Raw genomic sequence first — 24557 nt, forward strand, 5'->3', positions numbered from 1 at the left:
TAACAAGTTTGAGCTTGTCCTATTATAGGGGCCTGCGTAGAATGATCTATCTATGCTACAGCCATGACATATTTCTTCATCTTTCGCAAGTGGTTAAAAGTTACCATTTTGTACTACATATCTACAGAAACTGCCTCGGTAAGAGTAATAATATCTCTTCATCCAGGGTGGCATCTCTTCATCTCACAAACTTGTCAGTGAGAATACTCTCACATTTTGCTAAAACCATTGCAGAGTAAACCTTAACTGCAAATAAGGCAAATCCTTTACAAAGATGGCGAAGATATCTATAATATCTCCTTTTGACTTTTGAACTCAGCCCAATGGATTACAGAATTTTCCACCAGGTCGAGCCATTAGCACAACTCAACATTGATAGTCTTGTAGTACCAGAGCTAATTAACTCAAGTGTTCACTGGACCAACTAGACTTACTATCAGACAATGCTTAGAGCGTTCTGGAGACCAAACTTTCCAAGCGCAAAATAGCTCAGATCGTATTTTGCTGCACCTATAAATGCTGTGGATGTAATCTAGTTTGTCTCGCTTATAGAGAGAAGTGATGATGGTCCGAAAATTTTCTTCAGAACCAACCAACCATAATCTGACTAAATTGTCTTATATATTGTACATACACCTCACATATATGTTCTAGGATTCTGACTGTTAAGTAAGTATTTAAACCCTGGCGAAGTGTGATTGAGTACTATTCCATGACTCAGTGTTTTTACCATTTAATGTCCACTATCTCACCTGTTAGTGCCAGTGAGATTGTTTCTGTTGGCAGATATCCTCCATCAGGAGCACTTATAATCATGCTTAACCAAACTGGGATGACTTCATCCAGACTTAGAGCTGGTTACTATGACTGTCAGAGGTCTGATTATACTATTCAATCTCAAAATCGCCGGGCCCCAAACCATTAAAATGAATCCCACTTTTTTACGCCTTCCTCGCATTAAAGCTAGTCCTCAGTGTAGAAGCATGAACAGCCATTCTTGGTTGGTGCATATTACTGAGTGATTGGTTAAAATTAAATGAAAGTCAGATAACCTTGTTACATTTGCAAACGCCTAATTTCCTTTAAAGCCGTTCTCTTAGACTCATCAGCTCTTTCAAACAATCATCTCTATTCAGTGGCAGATTATTCTTCTTGGTTATAGGTCTTTTAAGTTGGATAAAATGTCATTTCTGTAATAATGAAACGTTTTGAAATGTAAATACAAGATTTAGAGTAAAGGGTAAAATAAATTTCAGAATAAAACTGGAAACTACAAATACAGAGGTTGGATTCTTAGTTATGGCGCCTAAGTTTTATACCTCATACATTTTGTGGCACTTCAGGTCAAAATAATTTTCTTCAGAGAAATGTTATGATTTCTCATATTCAAATTATATTTTTTACAAAGCATTGGCGAGCTCATTGAGTTCAAAAAAGCAAAATACAGAGTAGACAAAATACAAAACGCATTGAACACTATTTATGTGGCAACAAAAACATATGGTGTGTGTAATTAGTATGCTGGGCATTTGGTTTTACTTTATCGTAAGTTGTATTTTCTACAAACTGTATTGGTTTAGATCGTATACCCGACTGTTTAATCCTATCATCGCTTATTTCAAATGTAATGTTAGGCTTACTTAGAACAAATAGCATTAGCACATGAGTGTTCATTTTCATTCAGACTTAAGGGAGGTCGAAAATCGAAGTGTCACCTGATCTACCATTGAAAGGCATTGCTTTCGACAACCTTGCACAACCTACAGCATCACAGCCATACATCCAAAGAACAGACTTGGTGTTACGTCAAGGGAATGTCAAAAAATAAAAGCAGTTAGAAGGAAAGCTACAAAGCGACTTTCTCGATCACATGTTATTTGACAACTGCCCAGATGTAAAGCTACTGCTAAGTATTGAATACTACAAAAGGAGGTTAAGAACACGTTGCATTCCAATATATCACATAAATTAAGCTGATATCTCATAACATACCATATTGTTGACTTCAATAAAATAAATAACTAAAGCTTTATTCTTTTTATTTTAAGACACCGAAAGACAAACACACAGTTGTGAATTCATTATATTTCATACAGCAACTAAAATTACAAACTGATGAAACTGACTTGAAGAGGAATAAACATACTTCAAATGTATGTAATATCCATCCTTTGTTTCAAACATACAGATAAACCTAGGTAGGAGTTTATTATTGTTCGTGAGGTTTGATTGTAGTATCCTTGTAAAGAATGAGTTTGTTTGTTTTGAATTTCGCTCAAAGCTACTCGAGGGCTATCTGCGCTGGCCGCACTTAATTGAGCAATGTAAGACTAGAGGGAAGGCAGCTAGTCACCATCAATAACCGTCAGCTCTTGGGCTACTCTTTTATCAACGAATAGTAGGATTGACTATCACTTTATAATGCCCTACGGCTGAAAGGGCGAACATGTTCGGTGCGACAGGGATTCAAAGCCGAAACTCTCAGATTACGAGTCAAACGTTCGTTTCAAGTGTGTAGCGTGTTTAAGGGGCAACTGAAAACGAACTCTGAGCCTTCGAATTCATAGCCCGACTACGCTAACTTTCAAAGCCATGCCGGTCCAAATATAAATGGCTGTGAAAAACTAGAAACATGTTTATTTTGATCACTTGAATAATATAACAATTAAAATAGATTTTAAAAAAATCAAACAAAATTGCATACAATTTAATTTTATTTATTAATTTTGATTTACTTCTTAGGAATATTTAAAACCTTTTTCTCTTTCAGTTGTTCTGCAAACTTTTCTATTTGCAAGGTGAGAGTGTTTTCCGATATGATAGTATACGTTGAAAATCTCAAATGCTCTAAATTAGGTTTTTGAAATAGTAACATGCCTGAAAAAAGTCGCAAAAAATCAAGTCAGACATGCTAAAAAATAAACCTGCCAAAAATCTATTAAACAGTAGTCATTCAAGTGCACGACAGACATTTCAAATGTACTTGCCAAAAAAAAGTGGATTTTTTTACCTTTGAATGGAAGAGCCATACAATAAATAATTATCTTCGTCATGCTGTTTTAGTATGAATGAATTCAGCGCATTCAATGAAATATAACAAATAAAGTTATTATAAAATGTAAAATAATGCATTTATTGAAAATATTGAAAAATAGCAGGAATTTTTTATGTACGATTTCCGTGTCTTACGAGACCCGACATGGCCAGGTGGATAAGGCACTCGACTCGTAATCCCAGAGTCGCGGGTTCGAATCCCCGTCACACCACACATGCTCGCCCTTTCAGCCGTGAGAGTGTTATAAAGGACAATCAATCCCACTATTCTTTGGTAAAAGAGTAGCCCAAGAGTTGGTGGTGATGACTAGCTGCTTTCCCTCAAGTCTTACACTGCTAAATTAGGGATGGCTAGCTCGGATGGTCCTCGTGAAGCTTTGCGCGAAATTCAAACCAAATCGTATCTTATGTCGTTATTAGAATTACGTTGATCATGAAGTAAAAATTTACTTTTTTCCTTTCTCCTAACTATATTTTTGTGCGCCAGCAATACCAAGCGGGGGGGGGGGCGTGCTTTTACATGTCTCGATTTCTTTACTATCTTGATCTCTAAGAACCTATATATATATATATATACTGGTATTATTTTTGGTACAAGAAATGAATCGTTTCAATTCCAGACGGAAGAGTTTTGTGATAGAATTTTAGCAATAAGATTCGTCTTTCTTTTTTTTTTTCTATACGTTTGACTGAAAATGTCAATTTCTTACTTACCTTAAAGAAAATTCGTTGAAATAGTGAAATTTTGACCCACTCAATAAACATGTATTTAGCAATTTAGGCTTAGTACAATAAATTCTGGTTTCGATCATCCAATATTGTGAAATAGCCATTGTTAATATTCAGACATTTTAAAGGTGATTTTAAACGGGCGATTTTTATAGTCGCCATTTTGTTGTTTTTTATCACGATCCTTGCGATTGAACATTGCTACACTTAATGATACATAAAATAAAACTATATCTATCATGACCAATTACATCCCCTATGTTATCAAATAAACCTTATTCATTTCTAACGTTCTATTTAAAACATTTTCAAAATATCATTTCGATTAACAATCTGAGCCATTCCAACACAGACAGTGCTACCGCTTGCCTGATTGTAAACTATTTGAAATGGTTTAAGATGAGAAATAACAGTGTTGAATATTTAACAGTATCAATTTTAAATGTCTTTCTTTCAATATTTTTGTCTACATGTTTATTTAAAAGGTATGAGATACAATATATTTTAAAATACGTATCTATTATTGGGAAGCTTGTTCTTCTGTTACAACATATTCTTTGTAAGGGTAGCTATTGAATCAAAAATACATAATTGTCTGAAAAAAACAAACTCGACGTTTGTCATGAAAGTTACGTGTATGCCTTTTTCAGAACAATCTCTTTCTATATATGTACCTTATAGTAAACCTGTATTCTATTGCTGATAATGGTCCTATTTGTTCTCACACTGGCTGGATCACTCATTACCTTATATTTTGAACGACGAAGGTTTTAATAAATTCACCAGCCTTCACGTCGATTTTCGGTATATTAATGTTAGTTTTAAAGAACTCCGAAAAAACACACACACACCAAAACACACAAAAACCATCAATTATAATGTATCTCAGCAAAACTTTAACTACGGTCCCTCTTTCATAGATCTGATATGAAAGAGGAAGAAAAAAGCAAAAGTGGATTGACAACTGAATGTGCTTTCAATATGGACTCGGTTTTGCTGACTATTTGAATATCTTTTCTGTTGGCACATCAGAGCAGCAGAAGATGGGTTGCATGTAATCTCTTCTCTCAAAGAATTCTCATTTATTTTTTTAACTTCAGGATCCCTAGAAATGGTAACTATTTTGTTGGATTTAATGTTTGTTATTGAGGCGAGAGGGCGTGTTTAAAATTCTTTTTGTCGACATAGCTGACCTAGCCACGCACCAGCAACTATAGCATACAGTATTTTTAGGAGAAGCAGTATTTTAAGCAGACTATTTTGTGCACTTCGTTTTGGCATTTTGCTATGAAGTTTGGCCGCTGTTTTTCTTTTCCCTTACATTTCTGGCCTTATCTTAATTTATTTTTAGAGTAAAATCTCGATGATCCACGTTTTCAATAACGTGAAACAATGTATATCTACAAAGTCAGCTGTATGTCTCAATACCGCTTGGTAAGAGCAAGACAGATAAAGTACACAAACGCACACATACAAAACACATTTCTCTTCCTTTAAGTGGTTATGGAGGCAACAATGTTTACATTATTGTGATAACAATGGCATTTAATTACCACTCACTGTTTACTTTCACTTTGGTTCAGCGATAAACCTGCGGGTTAAAAAACACTAGAATTTGGGCTTCGATACTTGTACTTGTGTTTGGCAGAGAGTAGATAGTTCATTGTATCTCTTTGCGCCTTACTTCGAAACAAACTAAATAGGAGTCTTCTCTAAGTAATTCAAAGGGGATGTTCGCTAATCATTGTACTGAAATGAGTGATAAAGAAATAAAATATGATACTTTAAAGAAAGTTTATTTCCAACAAAAATATGAGAAAACCGGAAGATTCTACCTTGTAGTCAGTCACATAATAGATAATTTAATTTTTGAAAATTTTATAATGAATATATGATACAAATAAATTCTAGCCAGTAAACTAGAGACCATTAACCAGAAACAGAAAAATGATTTCGTTCCGAATCATTTTTTGAAACTTTAAATTCTTACCAAAGTTTTTCTTACAGAAAACCCAAGAATGTGGCGTTAAGGCGTGCGACTCGTAATCTGAGGGTCGCGGGTTCGCATCCCCTTCGCGCCAAACATGCTCGCCCTTTCAGCCGTGGGGGCGTTATATATGACGGTCAATCCCACTATTCGTTGGTAAAAGAGTAGCCCAAGAATTGGCTGTGGGAGGTGATGACTAGCTGCCTTCCCTCCAGTCTTACACTGCTAAATTAGGGACGGTTAGCACAGATAGCCCTCGAGTAGTTTTGTGCGAAATTCAAAAACAAACAAACAAACAATCTGTTCTCCCTATGCTTCTAATGCCATGACGAACACAATATATCTTCTATCTGCTGGAGCACTTTTCGATAAGTAGAGAACTTATATGTTAACATCAAAGCTACAATGTAATTGTAATTTTCTCCGTTCTAGTTGAAGCTTCTTTGTTTGACTAGTATTTCAATGTCTATGAAGATCAACATCGTTTAAAGCTAACTTCGCAGATTTGATTCGTTGAACCCCAGTGTCAAATATAAATTAGTAAGCGAATCATGACTCCTTGTAATGTGTGATTGGTCATAACACTCAAGAAGGAGTGAATAAATAATTCAACTTGGAACTTTAATAAAGTAATAATATTTTATTATATAAGAAGAGAGCACGAGTTCAGTATTACTGTTGACGTCTCTTTCTTGCTAAAAACTGGGTATTAGTTCTCGGCTTAGAGTGAAGTAACAAACATTAGCAGCAATTCATAAGCACTATTGGGCTGAAATCATCTTCTTGTATACATACGTTTACGTATGGCATGCACGCCGTATATTTGGATACATCAATGTGTCTCATTCTAAAATTTTAGGGTTAATGTTTCCACTGTAAAAAAATATTGTTAAAATGTATATTGGAAATATCAAAGGCGTATTTTTTATATTATTCTAAAAAAAACCGAAAACAACCTGAGCACTGTAAGAATAAACAAACCAAACAATAATAATAATAGCAACATAAACAATAATAATAATAGCAACATAAACAATAATAATAATAGCAACATAAACAATTATTATCTACACGATTTGGGGACGCATTTACGTTTTCGCCGCTCCCAGGCTCATCTGGATACTTTCGCCTACGCGATCCGTGGATCGGATATAATCCCAACAATGCCATTTTTCTACTCGTCTGAATATGCTTGATTTGATAGTTTACGCGCTTATAAGATGTTATTGTTGTTTTTATTTAAAGCTAAACAACAGGCTATTTGTACTCTGTCCACCACAGAGAACTGAGTACTAGATTTTAGCATTTAAGTAGACTACTTATTTCTGACCTATTAGGAGACATGATTAACTTATGTTGTGAGAATTATTAGCTGTATAATTTGCTAAACTACTCTTAGTAAGGCTGTAAATACCAGCTAGGCTGAGTGTTGTCTAGAGCTTAGCGTGCTTAAAATATGAATAGATGTTCGCGTACTGTTGTCTCAAATATACACTTTGCACCTTGAGACATGGCAGGATGACGGTTGCTTTCTACTTTTGGATGAAGCAAGAGCAATCTAAGAAGGTGCTGCTTTACGTTGCTTCACGTTTCATCTATCAACGCACAATTTAATACAACTATGTATTAAAACTTTCTGCAAAAAAGAGTCCTAAATCAGATCAACTGGTGTAATTAGTAATTGGTTTGTTCCAACAACGCGTACATCTGAAATCTGTTAGGATCCGAAACCACATTCTTGCACAGCGGGCACAGCAAATTAGAGATACTGCAGGATAAACATAATCATAGGTTTGACTATACTGTGGAGTCTCCGTTTACACTTCTATAGCTGGGAAGTGCAAGGGAGTAAACACAGATAAACACGAGAAAATATTATCACGTGCGCTTGATTGAATAGTTACCGAGTTGAGTTTCATGGGATACATAGTTGGTTCGTTTGTCGAATTTCATTACTGAAAGGTTTGAAGTTTCGTGTATTTCCCTCACATAAAGTATATTTTCAACACTGTATATTATATTTATTTTAACTTCATTATTGTACATCGTTTATTTTTTTTCCGACGTTTTTCTCATAATCCTTAGTGAAAAGTAATAACATAAATAACTTATAATATCATATTAACCATTATATCTCTTATGTTACAAGTTATTTTGATACCACGATTAACTTCTTATTGCTTGTCTGACGTTTCCTTGTCGAAGTTTGCGCAAAGTTACACGAAGACTATCTAAACTAGCTGTCCCTATTTTTGACGTGACAGATACTCAGTCCTGCCCATCATCGACACTTAAGCTGTTTTTGTTAGAAGTAGTGAAATTTAGCCGTTAGTCTTATAACACACCCTTGGCCTCGATATGCGGAGCGAGGTTTTCCATTTTATTCCATAGCGATAACGAGGTGCAAACTACAGAGTCTCACCGGCCTAACATGGCCAGGTGGTTAAGGTACTCGATTCGTAATCCGAGAGTCACGGATTCGAACCCCCGTCACATCAAACATGTTCGTTCTTTCAACCGTGGGGGCGTTATAAAGTTACAGTCAATCCCACTATTCCTTGGTAAAAGAGTAACCCCAGAGTTGGCGGTGGGTGGTGATTACTAGCTGCTTTCTCTCTCGTCTTACACTGCTAAATTAGGGACGCTAGCGCAGATAGTCCTCGTGTAGCTTTGCACGAAATTCAAAAAACAAACAAACAAACGAAGTCTGAGGTCCACAGTCCAGTACGCTCAGCCCACTTTTTAAACACATTCATTATTTTAAAAATGCGTCTGGAAAAAGACGGCAAAAAATAAGGTGGATTTGAAATGGGAGTAAAAACACTGATAAAAACGATGAAAAAAATAGAGATAAATTTAATGTAAAAATAAAAGAACTCAAAGATAAATTTACGCAGTCTTCTATCTTTTTACTGTAATCTCCTTATCTTGAATTTTCAATTTTTTTCTCTCAAGCTACCAACTTCATTTTAGAATGTTTATCAGTTTATAGTGACTTCTTATGTTAAGTTCACTTCACGTTGGGTAAATCGTAAACGCATTGAAATTATGGAAGGGGAGGTAAGCGTAATATTTGTCATATCTCTGTAATGAAAATGAGAAGGCCCTGGCCCCATTTGTTCGGAGCTTACGAATAATGATAGACCTAACGTCACGGAAACTTATATCTGTAAAACAAACGTTTAACACTGCTGTAGGGAAAAAATGTTTGAACTTGTGAAAACACTGTCATTAATTGAGGAGATTCTGAACTGTACAGTCACTCGAATACTAATAAAGAGTTGTACTTATACCATTGATATCAGGTTTAAAGAAGATTATAAAAATATATACATTTAAATTGATTTCTGAGCATAACGAGTCGAAAGTACTTTGTGGGATTGTTTTTGTTTTCGTGACAAACTGAAAGGTTGAGTAAATATATTGCATTTATGTTTATGCAACCAGCAACTGTAGTCTCGGGAAGAATAAACAACTGAAGTTAAACATAATATCAATGTTTAAGAGTTAGAAACTTTTGTTCCAGGATATTTTTTGCACTAAAGTTCAAAGATATCTATTAATAGCACAGTGACCCTGCATGGCCAGGTGATTAAGGCACTCGATTCATAATCCCAGAGTCGCGGATTCGAATTCCCTTCACACCAAACATGTTCTCCCTTCAGCCTTGGTGGCATTATAATGTAATAGTAAATCCCACTATTTGTTGGTTAAAAGAATAACCCAAAAGTTGGCGGTGGATGGTGATGACTAGCTACCTCTTTTTTAGTCTTACACTGCTAAATTATGGACTGCGAGCGCAGATGATCCCCGTGTAGCTTTGCGTGAAATTAAAAACGAACAGCACAAGTGCCAAAAATTTTCCTCGTTCTCTAAACTATTATAGATAAATCTAAAATGTATTGTTCCCAGTTCGTTAAAGTAACACCCTTTCCTTTATTTAAGTTTTAATGCTATGACGTAGCTGCCATTACAAAAAATAATTTATTGGACTGTTGTTACTATTGTTTTGATTTTGTTGGAATTATTAACTTAGAATATTATTATGACGTAACATAAATAATGTTTATGCACAACAAGGGATCTTTTGTCCATCTTAGCTGTCTCATCCACTAAACTAGGATAAAATTATTAAATAAGTAAATTGAAACAAGTTCTAAAATCCAGTGTTTATCATTCATATACCTATCAAGTTTTCTCTTAAACACGTTTTAATGTACTCCTTCCACGACGTCGGAAAACAGTAAGAAAAATAAAACTGTCTTAGCTGAAGACGGTTTCTATCATGCCTAAAGCTATATTTCTGTGCCCTAGTTCTATAATTTAGTTTGATTTGTTTGAATTTCGCGCAAAAATACACGATAGTTATCTGCGCTAACCGTCCTTGATTCAGCAAAGACTATAGGGAAAGCAGCTAGTCATCATCACCCACCGCCAACTCTTGGGTTACTCTTTTACTAACGAATAGTGGGATTGACCGTCACTATATAACACCACCACAGCTGTGACGGAGTTCTATAATTCTCGTTGTTAAGTATGAAAAATGTTGATGCATCACTATTGTCAATTAATTTTACAATTTTACGACCTTAATATCATCAAAAAATACAACTACTTTATTAACTACTACTTCATCTATGTCATTTATGTAAATCAAAAAGAGGAAAAGTTCTAATATTGAACCATGATGTACCTCACTTCTAACATTAATCCAGTTAGACTTTCTGCTTTCTTTCATCGAACCACTCAGCTATTAAATTAGCTAAAACCTTCTACACACTTATAGAGATATTTTTAGAAGTTTTGTTTATGGTTGTATTTCACGTAAAATTATTTCTGAAAATACAAATACGTCAAATCCATACATTTAGCCCTCATTTACATAAGCAGCAATGATTTTAAAGAATGTCTAAAGATTTTAGATGCAAAAATCTTTCTTTAGTGAAGTTATGTTGACTATTCAATAAAATTCTAAACTTTATTAAATAACTTTGCAGAGTATCTTTTCCCATTACTGATGGAAGACTTATAATCATATAATTAATGGGACAGTTTTTATTATGTCTCTTGAAAAGAGGAAGCGTGATATTCGTTAATTTCCAATTTGTTTTTAATTGTCTAGTATTCTTATATCTATCGAATCCTTCACCTCCCTCAAAATCCTTGTAGAAACCTTATCAGGCCCAAGAGCTTTATTATTCTTTAAACTTTTCATTTTTTTCTAACACGATGTCCCTAGTGGGACTGTAGTATGTCTGTGGACTTACAATGCTAAAAATCGGATTTCGATACCCGTGGTGGGAAAAGCACAGATAGCCCATCGAGTAGCTTTGTGCTTAAACTACAAAGTTAACAAACTCAAAATTAAACCAATTTTCTTGTTTCCATCCATCAGCTACTCAAGATGAGGAATGATGTTTGAATTATTATTAGTAAAAAATTGTAAAAAGCTCAACGTAATAATCCCGTCATCTCATAATTATCAGATAAAACCTTTATTTATATTTCTCACTCCATCCTACCATTTCGTTTACTCTTAATGTATTTAAAGAAATCCTTACTGTTAAGTTTCACATTTTCTCTCTAATATTTTTCCCTACACCATTTTAATGCCTTAATTTCTTGGTTGACCAACTCTCTTTATCTATTATAATCTCCCAAATCTTCTGTGATGCTAGTCAATTTAAATTCCACAAATTTTTAAGATTTTTTTTAATTTTATCTCTTACATCCTTTATGAGTCAATCTGGTTTATTACTTGTAGCTGCCCTTTACCTTTCTATAAGAAACGTGTTTATCGTGAATACTTAAAAAAATGGTACATGAATATACTTTTGTTATATCAGTTCTAATGAATGTTTTCTAGGTTTTTGTGTAGGTCAAATATTGTTTGTTTGTTTTTTGAATTTCGCACAAAGCTACTCGAGGGCTATCTGTGCTAGCTGTCCCTAATTTAGCAGTGTAAGACTAGAGGGAAGGCAGTTAGTCATCACCACCCAACACCAACTCTTGGGCTACTCTTTTACCAATGAATAGTAGGATTGACCGTCACATTATAAAGCCCTCACGGCCGAAAGGGCGAACATGTTTCGTGTGACGCGGATTCGAACCCTTGATCCTCGGAATACGAGTCGAGTGTCTTAACCACCTAACCCTTCCAGGCCACCACACTAGCAATAATCGAATTCTGTTAAACTAGAGGCAGGCATTTTGCACCTTTATCAAGTCATATCTAAAGACATGGACTAGTGGGCTGTGGATCGAGAAGGTTCAAGGTTTGTGCTGTGATGCCACCAAACACGACCTAAACTTTCAGATGTGGATACATAACAAAATTTTGATTAATCGTTCATATTAGGTGTATTAGTATTGTATATTTTGTACTGCTATATTTGCAAAAACAACGAATAAATAAGAATTGTACACCAACCCAGTTTGTACATGGAAGAAAATAACAGAAACTTTGTCCCCGGCGATTCAGGATGATAAGACTGGGCTCATAACGCTAAAAATCTAGTTCCAATATCAGAGATGGACACAGAACAGATATCCCATTGCATTAACTTTGCGCTGAGCAATAAATAAAACCTGAAACTTTCATTTGTTGCTTTTCGTTCTATGCATTTTATAAACTTGACTGAATGTCCTATAACATAACGTTCTCACAGACAAGACCAATTCTATCCTTAGCCATAGAGAAGCAGTGATCAATAAACTGTTCCGAAGGAAAGGTATAAGACTGAAAATAGATTTTCTAGAGTCATTGATTTGAGTTACAAAAGAATGATTTGATATGTTCTCACGTGTCATGTTTATGTTATATTCTACATGAAATATTGAAGGTAATGAATAACCAAAAAACCAAAAACGTTTTATATAAGCATATTATATAATGATTACCATTCTTTATTAAATGAGGACAAAACCAAATATACTCTTCAAAAAAAGAAACGCAAAAGGCAAAATATGAGACAAATTGTTAACAAGTTTATTCCGGGTAGTTCTGTATGACATGTGTGAAACTTTGTACATTTACTGCTGAACATCGAAAGTCTGCAAAGACGAAGTCCACGCTCACTAGGTGAAGTTTAACGTCACTCAACGTCAATAACGAGTATGCCCCCCGTGAGCATCAATAACTGCTTGGCATCTCCTGCCCATGGAAGCGATGAGATGACGAATCACATCCTGTGGAATGGCTGTCCACTCAGCCTGCAAAGCTGCTGCAAGCTGAGGTAGAGTCTGCGGTTGAGGTTGTCACCTTCGCAGACGTCGGTCCAACTCGTCCCAAAGATGTTCGATGGGGTTTAAATCTGGTGATTTGGAAAGCCAGGGAAGAACGTTGATGTTGTGGTGTCTCAAAAAGACAGTGGTGAGTCGGGCTGTGTGAGGACGGGCGTTGTCATGTTGAAAAACGTCGTTGACGTTCACCATGATGGGTTGCACATGGGGCCTAAGAATCTCGTCGACGTATCGACGGTCTGATCGGAAATCTTACGCAGCCCTGGTATGGTTGAGGCAGTAGACGTTGCAGTGGTGATCCTATCCCGAAGGTGACGTAACCGGATGTTGCGGTCTTGTGCGGGCGTGGTCACACGAGGTCTGCCAGATCGTGGACGGTCACGAGTTGATCCACGAGTTGTTGGCGACGATTCCATAGCCTTGTGATGGTGCTTTGGTGGACATTCACAGCTCTGGCAACATCTGATCGAGATTCGCCTGCTTCCATCGACCAATGGCGTTGTTGCGTTGTGCTTCAGTCAGTCTTGGCATAACTGTATTTCGTGTCGGTGGCTTAACACTGAGCTTTGGAAACCGAGAACTCGTCACTTTTATAGGGATTTTGCATATGTTGCACTTGCAGAACATGCAGATCTCTCAAACAAATTTATTGGACACGTATGCGTTTTGGCGAAAAATCCGATGTTTTCCTCCGTTTTCAAAGTGCACAACTTTTATTGTCATTTTGGTCTGATAATCAGTGCTTTAACACGTGTAACATCAGATACTCTGAGCTTGTAACGTTATTACATATATTTCTCTTTAAAATAACAAAAATATCCCTTTTGCGTTTCTTGTTTTGATGAGTATATTTTATATCAATTTTATTTGAAAACGTGTCAACTTATTGAGCTTAGAAACATGTATATTGTGAAAAGCAAAACACAAGTATGTTCTTATCATCTTGGAAGATAGTCAACTCCTTTAGATACTGATGGCGTTTTGAACACTTGCTTTTTTCATCTTGTCATTATGAGCACTTGTCTGTTATATGTTGCCTTTGTGAGAACTAGTCTGTAATATGTGTCGTTGTGAACACTAGTGTGTTGTATGTTCTCGTTGTGACCAATAATCTGTTGCATGTTGTCATTATGAGCACTTGTCTATTACATGTTTTCGTTGTGAGAACTGGTTTGTTATATGTAGTCGCTGTAACTACTAGTCCGTTGTATGTAAATCTATTAACAATTCTTAAATGCCACATGTAAACAGAAAATTATTAATAAACTACAGTTATTCATTTAAGTGAGCAAATAAAAAGACAATCGTTTATTATTTTGTGCGGGCTCTGCACTAGGTCTATTGTTTACCTTTTTGTGTTTATCTTATCCTTTCATTACAACTTTCATCTCATTAACTTAAACAGAGTTAACAGGAACGTTGGTGAGAAGTTAGTACCAGCTGTCGTCTGTTATTCCTTTAGAATGGTCGTTTTCTCGCGCTTAAACTAAAGGATATAAAGTAGAGCCATGTAACATAACATGTCACAATATAAACAGTACAGAACGAAGACGAGTGTTTTTTAAAACTTTACTTATGAAGTTAACTAAGTGTGTAACATATGCTGTTTAGGTAGGTATCTGAATATACTTTTGTTATATCAGTTCTAATGAATGTTTTCTAGGTTTTCGTGTAGGTCAAATATTGTTTCTTTGTTTTTTGAATTTCGCACAAAGCTACTCGAGGGCTATCTGTGCTAGCTGTCCCTAATTTAGCAGTGTAAGACTAGAGGGAAGGCAGTTAGTCATCACCACCCACCGCCAACTCTTGGGCTACTCTTTTACCAACGAATAGTGGGATTGACAGTCACATTATAACGCCCTCACGGCCGAAAGGGCGAACATGTTTCGTGTGACGGGAATTCGAACCCTCGACCCTCGGATTACGAGTCGCGCGCCTTAACACGCTTGGCCATGCCGGGCCCAGGTCAAATATAATCAGTATTAATGCCTTACCAAAGCATAGATCAGAAACAGAAATATACTCAGTAACTAGCATAGTCAGTTCAATGTACTGCTCAAATGACCTTACTGTACAATGATTTAAATGAATTGTTTCATTAATTAACTGTCCTCGCTGTCAGCGATATTTCCGACAGTAATGTTTGTATCTCTATTGAATATAGTATAGTTGTCCTATAACTTCTCTTGAAGTTATTCTAATATGTTATTATCTAATCACTTCTGTGATTATTTCGCTTCTTCTAGAACCCCTGGTAGGTCAGAGTTAAGTCTGCGGAGTTAAGAATTCAGAGTTCGATTTCCAGTGGTAAACGTGAAATCTAATATGTTTCTCTGCATTAACAATCAAATGAACCCTTGCGTCTAAAATTTTTTAAAAGTAAATACTAGTTAAATTTTCTGGTCAATTATCTGAAAGTCAAGTTATAATATGATACTCTCACTTGTGGCCGGGAAATTTTATCCACCAGAACTGTTTGTTTGAATTTCGCACAAAGCCAGACGAGGGCTATCTGCGCTAGCCGTCACTAATGTAGCAATGTAAGACTATAGGAAAAGCAGCTAGTCACAACCACCAACTCTTGGGCTACTTTTTATCAACGAACAGTGGGATTGATCGTACATATAACGCACCCACAGATGAAAGGGCGAGCATGTTGGGTGTGACGGGATTCGAACATGCGACTCTCATTTCAAGAGTCGAGCTTGGCTTTTGTGCTTCTTTTTTTAATATTTTAATTTTTTTCTCAAGTGATAATTAAGTTTTTATTACGTAAGTAAGCGAAAATTACTTTGATGAAACTTTGAAACTGGTCATCTAGGTCTTTGTTTCGAATTTTTAAGACCACATAAAAGTATTTTTTATTTGTTTATTAATGAAGTCAAAATGTAGGAATTACAAAACTAGAGCGGCATATGAACAGATGTTGTGGAAATTAATAAATATAAAATTTATAGGATTATTTTAAGTCGAGTTGAAGTACAGGTTAGTAAGTCATGAGGTGGCTGTAAGAAAAAAAGATTCACTTTATGTATATTTGAAAAACCAAAACCCTTACTTAAGGTTTCTTTTTGAATTTCGAGGGTTATCCGCGCCACCTGTCCCTAATTTAGCAGTGTAAGGCTAGTCATCACCACCCAACGCCAACTCTTGGGCTATTCTTTTACCAATGAATAGTAGGATTGACCGGAACTTTATAATGCCCTCACGGCTGAAAGGGCGATCATGTTTGATGCGACGGAGATTCGAACCCGCGACTTTAGGATTATGAGTCGAGTTACTTAACCACATGGCCATGCCAAGCTTCGTTTGAAGGACCCGTTGAACTATTTGGTAGCTGTAAACTAATTCATGCACAAAAAAAACACGTCTAGCTTTTGTAAACCGTCACTGTTATTTAAAGCTATCATGCTTCTTTTAAATCGAGTGTCTCAGCCACCTGGCCATGCCGAACCCACTAATTAAGTATACAGTAAATTAAGTAGATCTCACTTTAGCTGAGGGCCCGGCATGGCCAGGTGGGCTAAGGCATTCGATTCGTAATCTGAGGATTGCGGATTCAAATTCCTGTCGCACCAAACATGTTCGCCCTTTCACCCGTGGGGGCGTGATAAGGTGATGGTAAATCCCACAACTCTTTGGTAAAAGAGTGGCCCAAGAGTTGGCGGTGAATGGTGATAACTAGCTGCGTTCCCTCTAGTCTCACACTACTAAATTAGGGACGGCTAGCGCAGATAACCCTCGAGTAGCTTTACACGAAATACAAAAAACAAAACTAACTTTACCTGAGTTTTGTTATATTACATTTAACTACTATGTTGTTTTTAATAGTATTATAGAGTGATTTCCCCAACTTTGTTTAATACCATTAAACGTTTTAATTTTAATTTATTAAAAAAATCATAAACCATTAGATGCTGTGAGAAACAGTAGCACATAGTTTTCGACAATAAAAACGTTTAATAAAAAGAGTGAAAGAGCATAATAACTATGGCAACACTTACTTGTGTAGTTTTGAATGAAGGTAAAGCATTGTGATAAATACAGTTTGTAGTTAAACGCAAAGCTATAAAATATGCTGTCTATGCTCACAACGGGTATCAGTATTCGGTTTATAGCTGTATGAATCTACAGATATACCGCTGTGCCACTGAGCGACTATTGTTGTGAAAAACGATGCGAAATAAACTAAATTTATTATTTATTTTGAATTTCGCACAAAGCTACTCGAGGGCTATATGCGCTAGCCGTCCCTAATTTAGTAGTGTAAGACTAGAGGGAAGGCAGCTAGTCATCACCATTCACCGCCAACTCTTGGACTACTCTTTTACCAACGATAAAATAGTGGGATTCACCGTCACGTTATAACGCCCTCACGGCTGAAAGAGCGAGCATGTTTGGTCTGACGGTGGTTCTAACCTGCGACTCTCAGATCACGAGTCAAGTGCCTTAACCACCTGACCGTGCCGAACCTGAAGTGCATGATACAGAAATCACTTGGAAGCATACAGGAAGCTACAAATAGATGTCGAAACAAGTGACATTGAAATTACTCTGTGTAAGATGTGGTCGAAAATATTTATACGTACATAGTCAGCCATAGTGTTATTTAACTAACGAAAAGCAGCCGTGACATCATTCAGTAAAACGTTTGGTTGATTCGCTGGCACTTGTAGTAATTGATCAAGTTTTCTTGCATGAAATGTTTGAAGCATGCGTGGCATATCATTTATGTAGAACTGTTAAAATGTTTGTGACTTCAAATTTATTGCTAAGACAGGTGGGGGAGCTTTCGTGTTAAACTGCAAAATCCTTAATCAGTCGTTAACCTAGCAAATGAAACATTAAGAAAACTGGAAGAAATATTTTCAGTCCTTGAAAATATGTAATGAAATTAAAATTAGGAAGAAAATTAAAGAGTTTGGAAAGATTCGGATATTATGGTGTTTTATAAAATAAATATCTGATAATGGTTCTTCCACAAAGAGGCGTGGTTTCGAGATAAAATTGGGAAATATATTCAGGCAATATCTAGTCATTGTGACTGAGTTGTGGGAGTTTACAACAGCAAAACTGCTCGTCAAAATCCTAAGCGAAAAGTAAGTAAGGTCACATTAAAGAGAGGCGGATCTTCCCTTCTTGAAACTATTATGCGTTGCATTATCTTAGAGTTTCTGCACGATAAGAGAAAGTCCTTGTTCGTTTTCACCTAAATCAATTAATCAAGGTAATTACGAATGTTCGTGGCACGTGTTATATCACGTAATTATATGTTTACCCAGCTTACTGGAACACGAGGAACAGATACGTATTGTTCATCTTGTAAAAGAAAGTCTGAACTAACCTAAACACGAAGGGTCATACAAGGTAATAACTCCACATTCCTGGGTTTAATTGTGCTACTCCTATACAACGTGTTATCTTCTAAGGCACTTTTATTTTACTTTGAGAACTAAAGTTAATTCAAATTTTTAACTTTTTTAGCTTACGAAATTTATGTTAAGTTTTAAACGGTCTCTTCAAGACTTACGATAAGCCTTGATTTTTAAGTTTTGGCATTGGGTTTGTTTTTAATTAGTCTCTCCAGGACTTTCAATCATCCTTAGTTTCTAATATTTAGCATTTGGCTTATTTATAATTTATCTTTCCGTAACTTTACGAAATTCAGCTCTTGATTATATTTGTTACCTACAAAATGTAATTTAAATTTCACAATCTTCAATACATAAAATATGAAGAATTAATTGGCTAAATTCAGATATCTTCTGGTTATTGAAAGAAAGCTGAATATAATTTATTTTCTACTCGACTCACCAAATGTAAGTTTTGGGTAAATTCTCTGTTACTAAACGAATCCGAAACTTCATTCAGTATAATTTTTATGTGACACAATTTAAACTAGCTAGTAAATAGTTTTAAGGTGAAAAATATATGCAGAGTAAAAGTTGGGTCTTTAACCCTCAAACTATGGCCATCACCAATCGATACTGCTGCCTACAACATTCCAGCTGTTTAAGGGTTAATCACACAACAAACAGAGTGTTAGGGTAATGGACACAAGAAATTCTAACTGCTATTTGCTTAATCGTATTACATTTGTAATTAAGTCAAAAAACAATTGTACGCAGAATGCTGGAGTTAGCAAAAGAGATAGAAAATCAGTTACTTGAACAGCTGAAAGACTGTTTGTATTTTTCTTTAGTACTAGATGAGTCAACAGATGTTAGTGACACTGCACAGTTGATATTTTGGGTTCGATATGTAAATTCAGATCTTCAAGTGAGGGAGGCCAAATGCTTGGCCTTTGTGGATTACGAGATCGATCACGGAAAAAAAACATCTTGAAAAATTTATTGAAATGTAAAAAAAATTCAATTTGGATTTTAAAAAGTGGTTTCTGTCATAACAGATGGTGTTCCCGCCATGAGTTGAGTGAAATTAGGATTTGTTTCTCTTTTGAAGCAGCATTTTATTTAAAATAATGTGAAGTCCACGGTGCCATCTTTCCATTGCATTTTGGATCAGAAAAATTTATGTGCTCAGATATCTAAAAGTGATCAATCGAAAAAATTTGATAGACATTGTTGTAAAATTTGTGAATTACATTAGAAGTGGAAATTCTCTCATCCATGGACGGTTTGTTAAGTCTTTGAAGAAAAGCTGTGACTGTATTTTGATCTTACTGATTTTACAAATTGTAAGATGGTTACGTATAGGAAATATCTTAGAACGATTCACTTCCTTATTTCCTCAAATAAAATAGTATTTTGTAGAAAAAGGTAAGATTAAAAATTCCCCGTAAATTGAAACTTTGTGATGGAAGTGGGATTTTTACTTTTTGTGCGACATGATGGTTCACCTGAATAATTTAAATACGAAGCTTCAGGGAAGAGGTAAAATAACAAGTGAGCAATTACAGTCTATTCATGAATTTCAATTAAATCAAAACCTCCTGGCAGAACAATTACAAAAGAATGATTTGACATATTTTGCAAAGTTGAATGGTTTTCTAGAAAATAATGACTATGCTCTGATGCTAAAGATAATCTCTATGTAAACTGGATCAAAAATCTACATCAAAAATTTGAATCACGTTTCTCCGAACTTAAAAATTTGAAATTGATATTCGAATTTTTGTATGATCCATTTCAATTTGAGTTAAGAACTTTCAGTAATGAAATTACATGTTTTTTGTCTTTGGATAAGTATGGATATGTAGACAAGATACTTACCCTGCAAAGTGTAGAACACAAAAAAGGTAAACAGAAATATTCTATCAGAGAAATGTGGCTCACTATTCTGATAAATAAGAGTCTTCTAAATTTAAAGATAACAATTTCAAAATTATTCTCCATGTTTGGATCCACATGGGTGAGTGAGTCAACATTTTCTACGCTAGATTTTCTCAAATTTAGATACAAAACTCGGCTTACTGACATAAATTTAGAGGCAGAGCTAAGATGATCATTGAGCATAGATGTTAGGCCAATTTTCACGAAACCTCTTGATGAAAACCCCCATCAATTTTCACACTGAAGGTTAGTTGAAATGCAATTATTGTGATTAAACTGATATCTTTCAGTTTTTCATTAGCCACAGTTGAGACAACTATGAAAAATACGTTGCCCCCCCGCAGTTCTAGTTGTTATTTGCTTAATCATATTACATTCTAATTGTTATTTGCTTAATCATATTATGTTATAAATGTTATTTGTTTAACCATATTTCACTTGATAAACAAAATATGAATTTTTTCTCTTCACTCTCTTGTAAACCTAACTTTATCGGACAGGGTAACTTTATTATCTGTGAACATATTTAGTTAACATTTAAGTGGTGAAATATTTTATTCTGTTGTTGTTTTGAATTAAGCACAAAGCTACATAACGGGTATCAAAACCGGATTTTTAGCGTTGTAACTAGGGGGTGTTTTATTCTGTATTTGAGGGTATGAATTCGTACTTATAGGCTAGTGTGACTCAATTACTAAATGCATTTTATATTAGTTTCATTAATTATATCTTTATATAGTTTTCATATTGGGCTGGGCAGGCTTTAATGGGTGGAATGCTTGAAGTATAAGTCCTGTTATCGTAAAATCGAGCTTGATAACTTTGAACCGTAAGTATGCATAAGAGTGGTGGTTAAATCTAAAGTGTTAGCGGCGAGTGATGTTCATGAGCTCTTTTCCCTATAGTCTATTTATTCAAAATTAGGGACGTCTAGCTCAGATAAGTCTTTATATAGCTTAATGCGAATATTTGAAACAACAAAAAAGAGTTTTAGTTGAGAATCATTATTATTTGCACAGTTTTAATTTTGTTTATTGCTGAGGTTTGAGGTGGCATGCCTCATATTATTCCTTCAGAAAGATCACAACGAGAAATAGACTTAGATCACAGAAATAGGTTATTTAACTTTAGACACAAAACATTAAATTTAAAATACGTTAAACCACTAACTTCACTTTGCATGCATTGAAACTAAATATTATATACTTTAGGGCTAAAGAGTCAATGATAAAACGTTTTTAATTTTTTCAATACTCGATGATAAGTAATTGAGTATTTGTATGTCACGAAATAGTTTTTAAATCCTACTAGATTATTTTCAAATTGTGTAAAAAGTCAAACCATTTCTTTTGAATTTCAAAGTTGCTATAATAAATATTGTTAGCTATGTTTTAGTGTATTAAATTAGATATTTTGGTTGCTAGAGGGCAGTTTTTGTATGACGACTAAAAGTTTCCTTAATGTCTCTAATATTCAGGAAATATGTGAAAAACGTATGAAAACACCAGCATGAGCTGTTTAGTTAGTTAAATAGTTAATTCGGTCATCGAGTCAGTCAGTGAATATTTTACTATGTTATCAATAAATTATTGAGTGTGCTACTTAACCAATCTTGAGCTGTGTCGTAGAATGGGTAATTTTATAAATGAGTTTCATTTGTGAATTAGACCCATTATTGAAGGAAAGTGTAGGACTTCTACGTTACGGTTGAAGAGATAAATAACGACTAATATGTAAAATGAACTGGACTTTGAATTACTTTTACAAAATAATCAGAAAGAACCAGCCCAACGTTATATCAATAAGCTTGCTTTCACAACAGGGGCTCGATTTCCCTCTGTGGACTCAGCAGATAGAACGATGTGGCTTTGCTATAAGGAAATACACACATACACACTCCTTTTACAAACACTGTAAAATCAAATTTTGAAAAGAAATCATGAAATAACAACTAGAATCATACCTCATTTCATCATGATTCCTTTTTTATGCAAACTTTTGTGTTATTAGATGAGTCCTTCAGACTGTTGAACAAGTCCCACTTGTTACTTCAACTTTTGTATTGTTAGATGAGAAGTATTAGTCCTTCAGACTGTTAAACACGTCCCACTTGTTACTTCAACTTTTGTATTGTTAGATGAGAAGTATTAGTCCTTCAGACTGTTAAACACGTCCCACTTGTTACTTCAACTTTTGTGTTGTTAGATGAGAAGTATTAGTCCTTCAGACTGTTAAACACGTCCCACTTGTTACTTCAACTTTTGTATTGTTAGATGAGAAGTATTAGTCCTTCAGACTGTTAAACACGTCCCACTTGTTACTTCAACTTTTGTGTTGTTAGATGAGAAGTATTAGTCCTTCAGACTGTTGAACAAGTCCCACTTGTTACTTCAACTTTTGTATTGTTAGATGAGAAGTATTAGTCCTTCAGACTGTTAAACACGTCCCACTTGTTACTTCAACTTTTGTGTTGTTAGATGAGAAGTATTAGTCCTTCAGACTGTTGAACAAGTCCCACTTGTTACTTCAACTTTTGTGTTGTTAGATGAGAAGTATTAGTCCTTCAGACTGTTAAACACGTCCCACTTGTTACTTCAACTTTTGTGTTGTTAGATGAGAAGTATTAGTCCTTCAGACTGTTGAACAAGTCCCACTTGTTATTTCAACTTTTGTATTGTTAGATGAGAAGTATTAGTCCTTCAGACTGTTAAACACGTCCCACTTGTTACTTCAACTTTTGTGTTGTTAGATGAGAAGTATTAGTCCTTCAGACTGTTGAACAAGTCCCACTTGTTACTTCAACTTTTGTGTTGTTAGATGAGAAGTATTAGTCCTTCAGACTGTTAAACACGTCCCACTTGTTACTTCAACTTTGGTGTTGTTAGATGAGAAGTATTAGTCCTTCAGACTGTTAAACACGTCCCACTTGTTACTTCAACTTTTGTATTGTTAGATGAGAAGTATTAGTCCTTCAGACTGTTAAACACGTCCCACTTGTTACTTCAACTTTTGTGTTGTTAGATGAGAAGTATTAGTCCTTCAGACTGTTAAACACGTCCCACTTGTTACTTCAACTTTTGTGTTGTTAGATGAGAAGTATTAGTCCTTCAGACTGTTGAACAAGTCCCACTTGTTACTTCAACTTTGTGTTGTTAGATGAGAAGTATTAGTCCTTCAGACTGTTGAACAAGTCCCACTTGTTACTTCAACTTTGTGTTGTTAGATGAGAAGTATTAGTCCTTCAGACTGTTGAACAAGTCCCACTTGTTACTTCAACTTTTGTGTTGTTAGATGAGAAGTATTAGTCCTTCAGACTGTTGAACAAGTCCCACTTGTTACTTCAACTTTTGTGTTGTTAGATGAGAAGTATTAGTCCTTCAGACTGTTGAACAAGTCCCACTTGTTACTTCAACTTTTGTATTGTTAGATGAGAAGTATTAGTCCTTCAGACTGTTAAACACGTCCCACTTGTTACTTCAACTTTTGTGTTGTTAGATGAGAAGTATTAGTCCTTCAGACTGTTGAACAAGTCCCACTTGTTACTTCAACTTTTGTGTTGTTAGATGAGAAGTATTAGTCCTTCAGACTGTTGAACAAGTCCCACTTGTTACTTCAACTTTTGTGTTGTTAGATGAGAAGTATTAGTCCTTCAGACTGTTGAACAAGTCCCACTTGTTACTTCAACTTTGTGTTGTTAGATGAGAAGTATTAGTCCTTCAGACTGTTGAACAAGTCCCACTTGTTACTTCAACTTTTGTGTTATTAGATGAGAAGTATTAGTCCTTCAGACTGTTGAACAAGTCCCACTTGTTACTTCAACTTTTGTGTTGTTAGATAAGAAGTATTAGTCCTTCAGACTGTTGAACAAGTCCCACTTGTTACTTCAACTTTTGTGTTATTAGATGAGAAGTATTAGTCCTTCAGACTGTTGAGCAAGTCCCACTTGTTACTTTAACTTTTGTGTTATTAGATGAGAAGTATTAGTCCTTCAGACTGTTGAGCAAGTCCCACTTGTTACTTCAATTCTCAATATTATAATCATAACTTAACAAGTAAAGATAATGAAGTCCTAGTTTCAATGATAAAAGTGACTTTCACTAATTACCTTTAGTTTATAATGATAATTGTTATTTAAGTATTAAAAATGAGCGCAGTAGATATATACTGTGATTCAGTATTTTTTTACATTTTGTACCATAAATAATTTTCTTTCTATTTGGATATGAATTGAAAAACAAGTTCATTACAATCAT

At 35.1% G+C, this 24557-nt stretch overlaps 1 long non-coding RNA gene across 1 annotated transcript; it reads right to left on the reverse strand.

Annotated features, from left to right (window-relative positions):
- Positions 1 to 3716: 3716 nt before the first annotated feature.
- Positions 3717 to 22992, reverse strand: LOC143223040 (uncharacterized). Its single transcript, XR_013012630.1, has 2 exons — positions 22268 to 22992; positions 3717 to 6643 (listed from the first exon to the last, which is right to left on the reverse strand). It is a non-coding gene; the product is annotated as an uncharacterized LOC143223040 (long non-coding RNA).
- Between the last annotated feature and the right edge of the window lie 1565 nt (positions 22993 to 24557).

This window comes from Tachypleus tridentatus, chromosome 8 (genome assembly GCF_004210375.1).
Source record: "Tachypleus tridentatus isolate NWPU-2018 chromosome 8, ASM421037v1, whole genome shotgun sequence".
NCBI classification, from domain to species: Eukaryota; Metazoa; Arthropoda; class Merostomata; order Xiphosura; family Limulidae; genus Tachypleus; species Tachypleus tridentatus.